Here is a 14,948-nt window from a genome sequence, read left to right on the forward strand (position 1 = left end):
ATAGCGTCTTATGATAGTCTGATGACCCTGTGTGACCCAGCTGCTGGAACAGAAGGATCTCTGCAGTCTATTAATGCATTGTCTAATCTAAACAACCAGTGTAAAATTTGCATGATGAAATCTGCAGAAATTGGCAGGATGATAATGGAGCATTTACCTAATGATGATCTTACCTGAAGGATGGATCCTAGGAGAACACGTGTCTGGTTATATAATATCAGGATACATCCTCCTACACATAAAAGAGGTTTCACATCTGCAGAAATTGGCAGGATGATATTGGAGCATTTACTGTTTATTTTACCAGCAGGAAGAACAAGTGTCTGTTTAAATATCAGGATACATCCTACTATATATAAAGAAGCTTTCACATCTGACATCCGGATGCTCGAAGCAGCTGCAGGTGAGTGATACATTGTCATCTTTACTCTCAGAAACTGTTAGGGTATGTGGACACGTAGAATGATCCTCTGCGGATTTTTCCGCAGCAGATTTGATCCGCAGGGCAAAAACACCCCCATTTTCCTGCGGATTTATAGCGGATTTGCCACGGTTTTATGCGGATTCCACTGCGGTTTTACACCTGCGGTTTTCTATTATGGAGCAGGTGTAAAACCGCTGCGGATTCGGCACAAAGAATTGACATGCTGCGGAATGTAAACTGCTGCATTTCCGCGCGTTTTTTTCTGCAACATGGGCACAGCGTTTTCGGTTTCCCATAGGTTTACATTGCACTGTAAACTCATGGGAGACTGCTGCGGATCCCCTGCGGATCCACAGCAAAATCCGCATCGTGTGCACAGAGCCTTATATTTCTATCTTGTACCTGGTTATAGAGGCTTTTATGAAATTACTAGATGGTGGCCCGATTCTAATGCATCGGGTATTCTAGAATATGCATGTCCACGTAGTATATTGCCCAGCCACGTAGTATATTGCCCAGCCACGTAGTATACAGCACACAACCACGAAGTATATTGCCCAGTCATGTAGTATATTGCCCAGCTACATAGTACATTGCCCAGTGATGTAGTATATTGTCCAGCCACGTAGTATACAGCACACAGCCACGAAGTATATTGCCCAGTCATGTAGTATATTGCCCAGCTACATAGTATATTGCCCAGTCATGTAGTATATTGCCCAGTGACGTAGTATATTGCCCAGTGACGTAGTATATTGCCCAGCCACGTAGTATACAGCACACAGCCACAAAGTATATTGCCCAGTCATGTAGTATATTGCCCAGCTACATAGTATATTGCCCAGTGATAAAGTATATTGCCCAGCCACGTAGTATATTGCCAAGCCACGTAGTATACAGCACACAGCAATGTAGTATATTGCCCAGCCACATAGTATATTGCCCAGCCACGTAGTATGCAGCACACAGCCACGTAGTATATTGCCCAGTCATGTAGTATATTGCTCAGTGACGTAGTATATTGCCCAGCCATGTAGTATATTGCCCAGTTACGTAGTATATTGCCCAGTGACATAGTATACAGCACACAGCCACGTAGTATATTGCCCGGTCATGTAGTATATTGCCCAGTGACGTAGTATATTGCCCAGTCATGTAGTATATTGCCCAGTGACGTAGTATATTGCCCAGTCACGTAGTTTATTGCCCAGCCACATAGTATATTGCCCAGCCACGTAGTATACAGCACACAGCCACGTAGTATATTGCCCAGTCGTGTAGTATATTGCCCAGTGACATAGTATATTGCCCAGCCACGTAGTATATTGCCTAGTTACGTAGTATATTGCCCAGTGACATAGTATACAGCACACAGCCATATTATATTGCCCAGTCATGTAGTATATTGCCCAGTGACATAGTATATTGCCCAGCCATGTAGTATATTGCCCAGTCATGTAGTATATTGCCCATTCATGTAGTATATTGCCCAGTGATGTAGTATATTGCCCAGCCACGTAGTATATTGCCCAGCCACGTAGTATATTACCCAGCCACATAGTGTATTGCCCAGCCACGTAGTGTATTGCCCAGCCACGTAGTATATTGCCCAGTGACGTAGTATGTTGCCCAGTGACGTAGTATATTGCCCAGTCACGTAGTATATTGCCCAGTCACATAGTTTATTGCCCAGTTACATAGTATATTGCCCAGCCACGTAGTATATTGCCCAGCGACGTAGTATATTGCCCAGCGACGTAGTATATTGCCAAGTGACATAGTATATTGCCCAGTGACGTAGTATATTGCCCAGCCACATAGTATACTGCCCAGTTACGTAGTATATTGCCCAGTTACGTAGTATATTGCCCAGCCACGTAGTATATTGTCCAGCCACGTATGTCACAGGTTAAAAAATAAAAAATAAACATACTCACCTAACGATTCGAGGGCCCCTTGTAGTTCTAACATACTCACCATTCTCGTCACTGCTCCTCAGTGTCCTGTCTCTCCGCCTCCTGGGATCCAATGGCGCTGTGCCGATGGGCGCGTGGCTGCCGCCATCTTGCGTTTCCAGGATGCATTGCGAAATTACCCAGATGACTTAGCGTCTCGCGAAACCGCTAGGTCTTCTGGGTAATTTTTCAATGCATCCCTGGGAAAGGAAGATGGTGGCAGGCGCGAGCGGCTCAGCGTACAACGGAGGGTGAGTATAGCAGGTTTTTTGTTTTTTTTAATTATTTTTAACATTACTTTTTTACTATTGATGCCGCATAGGCAGCATCAATAGTAAAAGGTTGGGGACACACAGGGTTAATAGCGGCGGTAACGGAGTGCGTTACCTGCGGCATAACGCGGTCCGTTACCGCCGGCATTAACCCTGAGTTAGCGGTGACCGGAGGGGAGTATGCGGGCGACAGGCACTGACTGCGGTGAGTAAGGAGCGGCCATTTTCTTCCGGACTGTGCCCCTCGCTGATTGGTCGTGGCAGCCATGACAGGCAGCTGGCGAGACCAATCAGCGAATGAATAACCGTCACAGAAAGAAGGACAGACAGACAGACGGAAGTGACCCTTAGACAATTATATAGTAGATAGGGATTTCATTGTCTTTTATGCTGAAACCTCAATTATGGAGCAATACATTAGGTCATGGACGCCTCCTGCAATTATTTTATGACCAATTTACAGCTTCACATTCAGTTCAGTAACTGTTTTTTGTCTTATTAGGAGATGTTAATCATTACAAAAGACATGTAAAGTGCTTACAGTATACAAAAATCAATATACAATAAGGTGCATAAGGATAGTAAGAGCGGATATCCCCCGGTGTGAGCTGCCCGAGTGACCAACATGCATGATTGCAAGATAGAGAGCACCGGGTAGGATCCAATAACCAAAACCCCCGACGCGCATTTCGCTTCTTCCGGTGTTGTTGATTTCTCAAGGGGAAGTTTTGGTTATTGGATCCTACCTGGTGCTCGCTGCCCCACATTGGTAAGTGCTGCTCTTTACAATTTTTGATTTTGTGCTGTGGGATACTTTTACCCATGTGCCAACACAAAATTCGATCTTTGGCAGCCCTCTATCTTGCAATCATGCATGTTGGTCACTCGGGCAGCTCACATCGGGGGATATCCGCTCTTACTATCCTTACGCACCTTATTGTATATTGATTTTTGTATACTGTAGGCACTTTACACGTCTTTTGTAACGATTAATAAAATATTACTAATTTTTTTTAAAAACCTACATGCTCCCTTTGCACTCCTTTTCTAGTATTCTCCATGGAGTTGGTTTCTTGCTTTGGTTTGGGGTATTTCTACACTAGTGCTCTAATTTCTCTGTTTGGTCAAATATGTTTCCTGGTTTTGTGATTTACATCAGATGACTGCAACACCACCTTTTCATCTCTAGCACTTCTTTCTTGTCTCTCTTGATTCTTTTCTTGTAATTTGCCTCTTTCTTCAAAATGTCTTTGTTTTTTCTCAAACTCTTTGTCAACACCTCCCATTTTTCTATGGCATCCAGTTTCTCTCTGAGCTAGCAAAAACTCCTTGTCTTCCAGTATTCTTGTCATATCCATAGACCTAGCATGCGCGATATCAAACAAGTTGTCTACACCTGCGTTCCATTCTTCCTCTTTCTTCTTTAGAATGTTTAGTTTGCCGTATTCTTTGAAGAGACCTTCCACTTTTCTGCTGCTTCTCAGTAAGAGACATTGTGAGGGGTTGACACACTTAGCTTCTTCCTCAGGTAGACACAGGAACACTTTGGTGGTGAAACACCTGCTGATTTATTGAAGTCAGCATACACCAAGGCAGGGTTCAGAAAACAAAAACAGAGCTTTCCTGGCTTAATCGAAAACAAAATAAAGTATAACAGAGTCCTTTTCTCTGCAGGTTTCAACCTGCAGACACCTGGCAATGTCCTCTGCTCCTCCTTGGAGCTCCGTGGGAGTACCTCTTATCCCAACACACCACCCAGACTGTCTCATGTCCAGGTATTTAACAGGACCATGTGATGATCACATGATTGTGACATCACCTCAGGTCCTGGTAGTACACATTCCGGTGTCAGCTCTGCAGGAAGAGATATGGTGAGCACTCTCCCTCCCACTCACATAAAACCAGCCTATGTATGCAGCTTTCTTTAATCTTCCCGACACTTAGTGTGCTGGAGGAAAAAAGCCGGATTACTTACCGGTAATGCTCTTTTAATGAGTCCATGACAGCACCCCACATGAGAGAGAGGGATCCGCCCATAGGAGCAGGAAACCTACAGAATAAAAGGAGGCGGTCCCCTCTCCTCCTCAGTTTAGTTTACAGAGTATAAAAAGGGAACCGCAAAAGTTTTAGTATTCATTCTTACTCAGCAACGTAAATTTCTTAACTCTATACAACCATTACTTGTGAACTTAAAAGAAAGAACTGTGCATAATTTAGGGAGGGTAATACATGGGTGCTGTCGTGGACTCATTAAAAGAGCATTACCGGTAAGTAATCCGACTTTTTACCCTTCGCCACGACAGCAACCCACATGAGAGATTTTCAGAGAGTCATTATTTGGGTGGGATTACTGTATTAAGAACAGCTCTACCAAAGGCCGGATCAGAAGACGTAGAAAGATCAAGTCTGTAATGGTTGTATAAGGTAGAAGGTGTAGACCAGGTTGCGGCCTTACCTTCACTCGACAGTTACTGATATTAAATGGATCGGTACATCTGCTTGTTCCGCCCAGGAGGAAGCCATGGCTCATGTTGAATGTGCCTTTATCCCCACTGGAGGTATTTCGCCCTTTGATGTGTAGGCCAAACAGATAGCTTCTCTGATCCACCGAGATATGGTAGCTCTTGTGACCCCATGTCCTTTCTTGCGGCCCTGAAAGGAGATAAGCAGAGCCCTACTCTGCCTCCATGTCTGAGACCTCTCTATATACGTCAGGATGGCTCTTCTGACATCCAAGGTGTGGAACTTATGTTGTTCTGGAGTTACAGGTGAATCAAAAAAGGAAGGTAGAAAAATTTCCTGACATCTGTGATAGGTGGATGCTACGTTAGGGAGGTATGAGGTGTCAGGCTTTAAGACTATTCTATCTTGAAATACCAGTAAGAAAGGCAGGTCTACCGATAGGGCCTGGATTTCGCTAACCCTTCTAGCTGAGGTTAGGGCTACCAATAGGGCTACTTTATATGTTAGAATATTTAGAGGTATGGAATCTAATGGCTCAAATGGGGAGCCAGTTAAGGCCTCTAAAACTAAATTTAAATCCCATGGAGGTAGACGGGGAATATGGACTCGATTACTACGTGCACAAGACTTAATGAATCTGGAGACCCACTTATTAGCTGCTATATTGTCTCCATATAGGGCTCCTAATGCTGAGACCTGAACTCTTAAGGTGTTTACCGATAAACCTAATTCTCTACCTTTTTGTAGGAACTCTAGAATAGGTATTACCGGGACTTGCTTAGTGAACGGTATTGTATAAAAGTTTAAGAATTTTTTCCATACCCTACTATATAATCGGGTGGTAGATCTTTTCCTTCTTAATAACAGGGTGTTTACCAGTTCTTCTGAAAACCCCCTTGAACTTAATAACTGCCGCTCAAATTCCACACCGTCAAGTGAAGCCCTTTCACTTGCGGGTGGAAAAATGGGCCCTGGGACAGCAGTTCCTTGTCTAACGGGAGGATCCATGGATCGCATAGACGCATGCTTTGGAGACAAGAGAACCATGGCCTCTTTGGCCAAAAGGGCGCGATCAAGATTACTCTTGCTTGTTCCCTCCTGATCTTCCTGATCACTAGTGGTATCAGAGACATCGGAGGAAAGGCGTATGCCAGTTTGAACTTCCAAGGGTGGTGAAGGGAGTCCAACATGTCTAGGTGATCCATGAGGTTCAGGGAAGCAAATCTTTTTACCTGTCTGTTGCCTCTTGTGGCGAACAGATCTATTTGAGGTATGCCCCATGCTTTTGTTATTATCCTGAATATGTCTCTGTTTAAAGTCCATTCTCCTTGGCGTAATCTGTTTCGACTGAGGTAGTCTGCTTTGGTGTTTTCTGCCCCTCTGATGTGTAGGGCTGTTAAGGATGCAAGATGAGACTCTGCCAACTGGGAGATGTCTGCTGCTACGGTCATCAGGGTTCCTGATCGTGTACCCCCTTGACGGTTTATATATGCCACTGCGGTGGAATTGTCCGACAGAACTATCACATGTGCTTCCTGAACCTGTGGAAGAAAATTACTTAAGGCATATTCTACCGCTTTTAACTCTTTCCAATTGGAAGAACATGTCAACTCTGCCTGATTCCAGGTGTCCTGGACCAGATTATCTTCCATATGTGCACCCCAGCCCACAGGGCTGGCTTCAGTGGTAATCCTCTTAGAAGGATCTATCATCCATGGTACAGCCTTTGAAAGGTGATCCATATCTAGCCACCAGGATAGGGATTTTATGACCTCTCTGGAAAGAGTTAGTTTACTCTCCAGATGTCGTCCTCTTCCCTGGACTGACAATACTTCATGCTGTAATTGGCGGGTATGAAATTGAGCCCACGGTACAGCTGGTATACATGAGGATAACGATCCTAGTAAGGACATAGCCTTCCTCAGGGTCATGTAGGGTTTTTTCATTGCCTCTGACACCTTTGATTGTATAGTTACTTTTTTTGAATGTGGGAGGAAGCTTTTCTGACTTACTGAATCTAGCTGGATTCCTAGAAATATTTGAATGGTGTCTGGATTCAGCCTGGACTTTTCGAAGTTCACGATCCAACCCAACTCCTGTAGGGATGAGATCGCATTAGATTACCGTATTTTACATTGAGTTATGGAATCTCCTATTACTAGAAAATCATCCAGGTAGGGTATTATCAAAGTGTCCTGCTGGCGTAGATGAGCCATCACTTCTAGAATCACCTTTGTAAAGATGCGGGGAGCCATAGAAAGCCCAAAGGGCATTGCTACATATTGAAAGTGACGAACCTGTCCTGCCAGGATGACTGCTACCCTTAAGTACTGCTGGTGTTCGGCATGTATGGGGAGATGATAGTAGGCATCTTTTAGGTCTATCCCGGCCATGACACACCTAGGGAACAAAAGCTTGATGGCAGAACTAATAGATTCCATTTTAAAGGTATGGTTACACAAAAAGGAATTTAATTTTCTTAAATTTATGATGGTTCTAAATGAACCATCTGGCTTATTGATCAAAAACAAAGGGGAATAGAACCCCTTCCATTTTTGATCCTGGGGAACCTCTATCAAGACTTTTTTTGGATAGAAGAGATAGTATTTCTGACTCTAGAGCTTCTTGTTGTTCCCGTCCTTTTGGCGATGTTGCTAAAAAAGAATCCCAAGGGATTCTATTAAACTCTAATTTTAATCCATATCTAATAATGTCCCGAATCAATGGCTAGATGTTATTTGTTCCCATTTAGAAAAGAAAAATTTTAATCTACCGCCTACTTCATAGTTAGCGGTACTTGCCACGCTTTGTATTATAGGATCCACTAAACAGAGCACCTTTTTGTTTAGGATCCTTTGTCTCCCAGCGATCTCTTTGCTCAGACGGTTTGTTTCTGGTAAAGGGCCGTCTTCTGAAGGCTCTCCTGTAAGATGGAAGATATTGGTTAGGGAAGCCTTTCTTTCACTCTCCCGCTTTATTTAAAAGCTCATCCAGTGTTTTTCCAAAAAGGAACTCACCCTGGCAGGGGATCGCACAAAGTTTTGCTTTTGCCTGTGTGTCCCCTTTCCAGTTTTTTAACCAGACTGTTTGCCGGGCTGTGTTCACTAGGCCGGCTGATCTGGCTGCTAAGCATAGCGAATCCACAGAGGCATCCGCCAGGAATGCTATCGCTTCTTTAATTAGAGGGATTTTCGGTAGGATTGACTCTCTCGAAATTCTACCTCTAATTTGTTCCTCCAGCTGTTCCATCCACACTAGCAGCGACCTTGCAGTTCAGGTACTAGATATAGCTGGCCTGAATGCTCCCGTGTTAGCCTCCCACGATCTTTTTAGTAAGGCTTCTGCTTTACGGTCTAACAGGTCTGTCAGGACCCCTGAATCCTCCACTTGCAAGACCGATTGCTTAGATGTGGAAGCTACTGCAGCATCCACCTTTGGCACCTTCGCCCAAGAATTCAGCACCTCGTCGCTGAAGGGATAGCGTCTTTTAGAGGATGATGGTAGGAAACCTCTTGTATTTTGCTTATCCCATTCTTTTTTGATAATCTCTTTAATAGTGGGTATGACGGGGAAGGATCTACGTTTTTTCTGTCCTAACCCCGCAAACATGATGTCTTGAGCTGTTTTCTTCCCTTTCTCGTCTGGACACCCCATTGTGCTCCTGACAGATCTTACTAGGTTGTCTACACTGCTGTTAGGTAGACAAAGCCCCCCTTCATCTTCGGATGAACTTGGCTGGGATCCAGACTCGTCCGAGGATTTTTGTATCTCCTCTGACTCTGAACTTGCTGGGGATCGGGACCTGCTTGGTTGGTGGGTGCTGGTGCTACTTGTATGTGATAACCCCTGCATTTCTTCCCGGATCATGGGTCTGACATCAGATGGAGTCATTATGTTGTCTTGCCTCAAGGTTTGCATAATACACTCTGAGCATAACCTCTTAGTATAAGAATCCGGGAGGGGCTGCGAACATAAGGTACATTCCTTTGTACTTGGACTTATGCGTCCTTTTCTTAATCTAGAGGAAGGGGATATAGGAGGAACATATATCAGCCCAGTGAAGCTGACAGGTACCGGTTCTGGAGGCGGATCTTTTTTCAGGTGATCTTTTTGTTTGGTGGTAGATCTCCTCTCTGGAGGCTGACCACCACTCTTAGTGCTGCTCCTAGCACTCCTCTCCTTGCTGGGAGAACGCTGCTCTGCTGCGGGCAGGTGCACTTCGTCGGCCGGTGAAACCATCTCATACAAACACCGGTCCGACGCCAGCACCGCTTTTTAAATATGGCGCCGAATCTCCTGCCTCCCCGGACCTAACCCGGAAGTGCTCCGGCGACTTCCGGGTTAGACGCGCCGCTCTCACTCACCATGCAGCGGCCAGAGGTATTAAGCCAGCCGCTGCAGCGCGCGTGTCCTCATGGAGCCGGGCGGACCCACGGTGACCGGACCCGGACCACGGATGGCTGGCTGTTATGACCTGGTGGTTAGGAGCACCCGGAATGACCTGATAGTTAAACCTCATACAGGACGAGCTCTGGGATGTGGGAGCTCTGCTGACTGCAAGCCCTAATCCTATCACACACACTAGAAATAGCCGTGGAGCGCTCCTGACCAGACCTAGGCGCCTCATCACAGCCTAAGAACTATCTAGCCCTAGAGAAAGAAAATAAAGCCTACCTTGCCTCAGAGAAATTCCCCAAAGGTAAAGGAAGCCCCCCACATATATTGACTGTGAGTAAAGATGAAAGTCACAAACGCAGAAATGAAACAGGTTTCAGCAAAGTTAGGCCAGACTTACTAAATAGACAGAGGATAGAAAAGGTAACTTTGCGATCAGCACAAAAACCTACAAAAGACCACACAGAGTGTGCAAAAAAGACCTCCGCACCGACTCACGGTACGGAGGGGGCACTCTGCATCCCAGAGCTTCCAGCTAGCAAGACAAAATCATGAAAACCAGCTGGACAAGAAAACCATGAACAAATAATGACTATCAGGAACTTAGCTTCTGCAGGAGAAGGCAGGTCACCAGAGAGATCCAGGAGCGAACTGAACCAATGCAAAAACATTGACAGCTGGCATGGAGTAACGATCTGAGAGGAGTTTAATAGAGCAGTCAACCAAAGGATAAACCACGTCACCTGTGTAAGGAACCTCAGAAGCAGCAGCTTCACTCACAGCCACCAGAGGGAGCCCATAGACAGAACTCGCAGAAGTACCATTCACGACCACAGGAGAGAGTTCGACAACAGAATTCACAACAGTACCCCCCCCCTTGAGGAGGGGTCACCGAACCCTCACCAGAGCCACCAGGCCGATCAGGATGAGCCAAATGAAAGGCACAAACAAGATCGGCAGCATGAACATCAGAGGCAAAAACCCAGGAATTATCTTCCTGACCATAACCCTTCCACTTGACCAGGTACTGGAGTTTCCATCTCGAAACACGAGAATCCAAAATCTTCTCCACCACATACTCCAACTCCCCCTCGACCAACACCGGGGCAGGAGGATCAACGGAGGGAACCATAGGCGCCACGTATCTCCGCAACAACGACCTATGGAACACATTATGGATGGCAAAAGAAGCTGGCAGATCCAAACGAAATGACACAGGATTAAGAACTTCAGAAATTTTATATGGTCCAATGAAACTAGGCTTAAACTTAGGAGAGCAAACCTTCATAGGAACGTGACGAGATGCCAACCAAACCAAATCCCCAACACGAAGTCGGGGACCAACACAACGCCGGCGGTTAGCGAAATGTTGAGCCTTCTCCTGGGACAATGTCAAATTGTCCACCACATGAGTCCAAATCTGCTGCAACCTGTCCACCACCGCATCCACACCAGGACAGTCCGAAGGCTCAACCTGCCCTGAAGAGAAGCGAGGATGGAAACCAGAATTACAGAAAAAAGGAGAAACTAAAGTAGCCGAGCTGGCCCGATTATTAAGGGCGAACTCAGCCAAAGGCAAGAAAGACACCCAATCATCCTGATCAGCAGAAACAAAGCATCTCAGATATGTCTCCAAAGTCTGATTAGTTCGTTCGGTTTGGCCATTAGTCTGTGGATGGAAAGCCGAAGAAAAAGACAACTCAATGCCCATCTTAGCGCAAAAGGACCGCCAAAACCTCGAAACAAACTGGGAACCTCTGTCCGAGATGATGTTCTCTGGAATGCCATGCAAACGAACCACATGCTGGAAAACAATGGCACCAAATCAGAGGAGGAAGGCAGTTTAGATAAGGGTACCAAATGGACCATCTTAGAGAAGCGATCACAAACCACCCAAATGACCGACATCTTTTGAGAAACAGGGAGATCAGAAATAAAATCCATGGAAATATGCATCCAGGGCCTCTTCGGGATCGCCAAGGGCAAAAGCAACCCACTGGCACGAGAACAGCAGGGCTTAGCCCGAGCACAAATCCCACAGGACTGCACAAAAGAACGCACATCCCGTGACAAAGAAGGCCACCAAAAGGATCTAGCCACTAAATCTCTGGTACCAAAGATTCCAGGATGACCAGCCAATACTGAACAATGAATCTCCGAGATAACTCTACTAGTCCATCTATCAGGGACAAACAGTTTCTCCGTAGGACAACGGTCAGGTCTATCAGCTTGAAACTTTTGCAGCACACGCCGCAAATCAGGGGAAATGGCAGACAAAATTACCCCTTCTTTAAGAATACCCGCCGGCTCCGGAACACCCGGAGAGTCGGGCACAAAACTCCTTGACAGGGCGTCAGCCTTCACATTTTTAGATCCCGGAAGGTATGAAACCACAAAATCAAAACGGGAGAAAAAGAGCGACCATCGAGCCTGTCTAGGATTCAACCGTTTGGCAGACTCAAGATAAGTTAAATTCTTGTGATCCGTCAAGACCACCACGCGATGTTTAGCTCCTTCAAGCCAATGTCTCCACTCCTCGAATGCCCACTTCATGGCCAACAACTCCCGATTGCCCACATCATAATTGCGCTCAGCAGGCGAGAATTTTCTAGAAAAGAAGGCACAGGGTTTCATCACCGAGCCATCAGAACTTCTTTGCGACAAAACAGACCCTGCTCCAATTTCAGAAGCATCAACCTCCACCTGAAAAGGGAGCGAAACATCTGGCTGGCACAACACAGGGGCAGAAGCAAGACGACGCTTCAACTCCTGAAAAGCCTCTACAGCCGCAGAGGACCAATTGACCACATCAGCACCTTTCTTGGTCAAATCAGTCAACGGCTTAGCAACACTGTAAAAGTTAGCGATGAAGCGACGATAAAAATTAGCAAAGCCCAGGAACTTCTGCAAGCTCTTCACAGATGTCGAATGAGTCCAATCGTAAATGGCCTGAACTTTAACAGGGTCCATCTCGATAGTAGAAGGGGAAAAAATGTAACCCAAAAATGAAACCTTCTGAACTCGAAAGAGACACTTTGACCCCTTCACAAACAAGGAATTCGCACGAAGGACCTGGAACACCATTCTGACCTGCTTCACATGAGATTCCCAATCATCCGAAAAGACCAAAATGTAATCCAAATAAACAATCATGAATCTATCCAGGTACTCTCGGAAGATGTCATGCATAAAGGACTGAAACACAGATGGAGCATTGGAAAGCCCGAATGGCATAACCAAGTACTCAAAATGACCCTCGGGCGTATTAAATGCCGTCTTCCATTCATCACCCTGTTTAATTCGCACAAGATTATACGCACCACGAAGATCTATCTTGGTGAACCAACTAGCCCCCTTAATTCGAGCAAATAAATCAGACAGCAACGGCAAAGGATACTGAAATTTGACTGTGATCTTATTAAGAAGGCGGTAATCAATACAAGGTCTCAAAGAACCATCCTTCTTGGCCACAAAAAAGAATCCTGCTCCCAATGGTGACGACGGACGAATATGACCCTTCTCCAAGGATTCCTTTACATAACTCCGCATAGCGGCGTGCTCTGGCACAGATAAATTAAACAGACGGCCCTTAGGAAACTTACTACCAGGAATCAAATCAATAGCACAGTCGCAATCCCTATGAGAAGGTAGGGCACCAGATTTGGGCTCTTCAAATACATCCCGGTAATCTGATAAAAACTCAGGGACTTCAGAAGGAGTGGAAGGTGAAATTGAGAGCAATGGAACATCACCATGTACCCCCTGACAACCCCAGCTGGACACAGACATAGATTTCCAATCCAACACTGGATTATGGACCTGTAGCCATGGCAACCCCAAAACGACCACATCATGCAGATTATGCAACACCAAAAAGCGAATATCCTCCTGATGTGCAGGAGCCATGCACATGATCAATTGAGTCCAGTACTGAGGCTTATTCTTGGCCAAAGGCGTAGCGTCAATTCCCCTCAATGGAATAGGATACTGCAAGTGCTCCAAGAAAAAACCACAGCGCCTGGCAAACTCCAAGTCCATCAAATTCAGGGCAGCGCCTGAATCCACAAATGCCATTACAGAATAGGATGACAGAGAGCAAATCAGAGTAACGGACAAAAGAAATTTAGACTGTACCGTACCAATGATGGCAGACCTAGCGAACCGCTTAGTGCGCTTAGGACAATCGGAGATAGCATGAGTGGATTCACCACAGTAAAAATACAGCCCATTCCGACGTCTGTGTTCTTGCCGTTCAGCTCTGGTCAAAGTCCTATCACACTGCATAGGCTCAGGCCTATGCTCAGAGAATACCGCCAGATGGTGCACAGCTTTGCGCTCACGCATGCGCCGAACGATCTGAATGGCCAAAGACATAGACTCATTCAGACCAGCAGGCGTGGGAAATCCCACCATGGCATCCTTAAGGGCTTCAGAAAGACCCTTTCTGAAAATTGCCGCCAGGGCACATTCATTCCACTGAGTAAGCACAGACCACTTTCTAAACTTCTGACAGTACACCTCCGCTTCATCCTGACCCTGACACAAAGCCAGCAAGATTTTCTCTGCCTCATCCACTGAATTTGGTTCATCATAAAGCAATCCAAGCGCCAGAAAAAACGCATCAACATCACGCAATGCCGGATCTCCTGGCGCAAGGGAAAATGCCCAGTCTTGAGGGTCACCACGCAACAAAGAAATAATGATTTTTACCTGTTGAACGGGGTCACCAGAGGAGCGGGGTTTCAAAGCTAGAAACAGTTTACAATTATTTTTGAAATTCAAGAACCTAGATCTATCCCCAGAAAATAAGTCAGGAATAGGAATTTTAGGCTCTAACATAGGATTCTGAACCACAAAATCTTGAATGTTTTGTACCCTTGCAGAGAGATGATCCATACAAGAGGACAGACCTTGAATGTCTATATCTACACCTGTGTCCTGAACCACCCAAAGGTCTAGGGGAAAATAAAGACAAAACACAGTGCAAAGAAAAAAAAATGGTCTCAGAAGTTCTCTTATCCCTCTATTGAGATGCATTAATACTTTGGGCCAGCTGTAACCTGGTGGTTAGGAGCACCCGGAATGACCTGATAGTTAAACCTCATACAGGACGAGCTCTGGGATGTGGGAACTCTGCTGACCGCAAGCCCTAATCCTATCACACACACTAGAAATAGCAATGGAGCGCTCCTGACCAGACCTAGGCGCCTCGTCACAGCCTAAGAACTATCTAGCCCTAGAGAAAGAAAATAAAGCCTACCTTGCCTCAGAGAAATTCCCCAAAGGTAAAGGAAGCCCCCCACATATATTGACTGTGAGTAAAGATGAAAGTCACAAACGCAGAAATTATTATATTATTATATTAATGTTGGGCTATATTCATAAATATTCATGCCATCCCACCGGTCATGTGCGTACCCACCATGGGGCAGCTGCCCC

The 14,948-nt window shown here is 45.6% G+C and overlaps 1 protein-coding gene across 1 annotated transcript in view; it reads left to right on the forward strand.

The window, feature by feature from the left end:
• Positions 1–271: 271 nt before the first annotated feature.
• LOC138647955 (alpha-1-antitrypsin homolog) overlaps positions 272–14,948 on the forward strand; it is a 113,702-nt gene continuing 99,025 nt past the window's right edge. The window contains exon 1 of the mRNA XM_069737363.1: positions 272–403. The gene's annotated coding sequence lies outside the window, so the exon portion shown is untranslated. The remainder of the gene's footprint in view (positions 404–14,948) is intronic.

The sequence above is a fragment of the Ranitomeya imitator genome, chromosome 1 (assembly GCF_032444005.1).
Source record: "Ranitomeya imitator isolate aRanImi1 chromosome 1, aRanImi1.pri, whole genome shotgun sequence".
NCBI lineage: Eukaryota > Metazoa > Chordata > Amphibia > Anura > Dendrobatidae > Ranitomeya > Ranitomeya imitator.